Below are 2,243 nucleotides of genomic sequence, written 5' to 3'. Positions count from 1 at the left end.
GGTTAGAGATAGGCTTAGAGTTACGGATGTGGCTAGGGGTAGGGTTAGAGATAGGGTTAGGGGTAGGGTTAGGGTTAGTGATAGGGTTAAGGTTACAGATAGGGTTAGGGTTACGGATAGGGTTAGGGTTAGGGTTAGAGAAAGGGTTAAGGATAATGGTTAGGGATAGGTTTGGGGTTAGAGATAGGGTTAGGGGTAGGGTTAGGGTTAGGGTTAGTGATAGGGTTACGGATAGGGTTAGGGGTAGGGTTAGGGTTACGGATGTGGTTAGGGGTAGGGTTAGAGATAGGGTTAGGGGTAGGGCTAGGGTTAGTGAAAGGGTCACAGATAGGGTTAGGGGTAGGGGTAAGGGTAGGGTTAGGGTTAGTGATAGGGTTAGGGTTACAGATAGGGTTAGGGGGATAGGGGTAGAGATAGGGTTAGAGTTACGGATAGGGTTAGGGTTGGAGATAAGGTTAGGGATAATGGTTAGGGATAGGGTTAGGGTTACGGATAGGGTTAGGGGTAGTGTTAGGGTTAGTGTTACGGATAGGGTTAGGGGTAGGGTTAGGGTTAGAGAAAGGGTTAAGAATAATGGTTAGGGATAGGTTTGGGGTTAGGGTTAGGGTTAGAGATAGGGTTAGGGGTAGGGTTAGGGTTAGGGTTAGGGTTAGTGATAGGGTTACGGATAGGGTTAGGGTTACGGGTAGGGTTAGGGTTAGAGAAAGGGTTAAGGATAATGGTTAGGGATAGGTTTGCGGTTAGGGTTAGTGTTAGGGTTAGAGATAGGGTTATGGGTACGGTTAGCGGTACGGTTAGGGGTAGTGTTAGGGGTAGGGTTAGAGATAGGGTTAGGGATAATGGTTAGGGATAGCGTTGGGGTTAGCGATAAAGTTAGAGATAGGAATAGGATTAGGGATAGATGGGTGGGGGATATTGTTGGCGTTAGGGGTAGGATAGCGCGAGTGTTGGGGATAGGGTTAGAGAAAGGGATTTTTTGAGCTATATATGTACATCAACATTTGACACAACGGAATATACTACTATATCCCTATATATCCCTAACCCTTTCCCTATATATAGGGAGAGGGTTAGAGATAGGGTCAGGGATAATGGTTAGGGATACCAGTGGGGTTGGGTGTAACGTTACGATATCGTTAGGGGTAGGGTTAGGGTTAGAGATAGGGTTAGGGTAAGGTTAGGGTTAGGGGTAGGGTTAGGGTTAGAGATAGGGTTAGGGTTACTGATAGAGAGAGGGTTAGGGATAATGGTTAGGGATAGGTTTGGGGTTAGGAATAGGGTTAGAGATAGGGTTAGGGGTGGGGTTTAGGGTGAGTGTTAGGGTTAGGGTTAGGGGTAGGGTTAGGGGTAGGGTTAGTAATAGGGTTACGGATAGGGTTAAGGTTAGGGATAGGGTTAGTGATAGGGTTACGGGTAGGGTTAGGGTTAGAGAAAGGGTTAAGGATAATGGTTAGGGATAGATTTGGTGTAAGGGTTAGGGTTAGGGTTAGAGATAGGGTTACAGATAGGGTTAGGGTTAGGGGTAGGGTTAGGGTTAGAGAAAGGGTTAAGGATAATGGTTAGGGATAGGTTTGTTGTTAGGGTTAGGGTTAGAGATAGGTTAGGGGTAGGGTTAGTGTTAGGGTTAGGGTTAGGGTTAGGGTTAGGGGTAGGGTTAGAGATAGGGTTAGGATAATGGTTAGGGATAGGTTTGCGGTTAGGAATAGGGTTAGAGATAGGGTTAGGGGTAGGGTTAGGGTTAGTTTTAGGGTTAGGGTTAGTGATAGGGTTACGGATAGGGTTAGGGTTAGGGGTAGGGGTAGGGGTAGTGATGGGGTTACGGATATGGTGAGGGTAAGGGGTAGGGTTAGGGTTAGGGTTAGAAAAATGGTTAAGGATAATGGTTAGGGATAGGTTTGGGGTTAGAGATAGGGTTAGGGTTAGTGATAGGGTTAAGGATAGGGTTAGGGTTAGGGGTAAGGTTAGGGTTAGAGAAAGGGTTAAGAATAATGGTTAGGGATAGGTTTGCGGTTAGGGTTAGTGTTTGGGTTAGAGATAGGGTTAGGGGTAGGGTTAGGGTTACGGATGTGGTTAGGGGTAGGGTTAGAGATAGGGTTAAGGGTAGGGTTAGGGTTAGTGAAAGTGTCACGGATAGGGTTAGGGTAGGGGTAGGGGAAGGGTTAGGGTTAGTGATAGGGTTAGGGTTACAGATAGGGTTAGGGGGATAGGGGTAGAGATAAGGTTAGGGTTACGGATAGGGTTAG

Source organism: Acanthaster planci, linkage group LG01, assembly GCF_054643075.1.
Source record: "Acanthaster planci isolate LZ-2023a linkage group LG01, COTS_SCS, whole genome shotgun sequence".
In the NCBI taxonomy this organism is placed as follows: domain Eukaryota; kingdom Metazoa; phylum Echinodermata; class Asteroidea; order Valvatida; family Acanthasteridae; genus Acanthaster; species Acanthaster planci.
The sequence above is the reverse complement of the archived record's forward strand: the minus strand, read 5'-3'. Positions refer to the sequence as shown.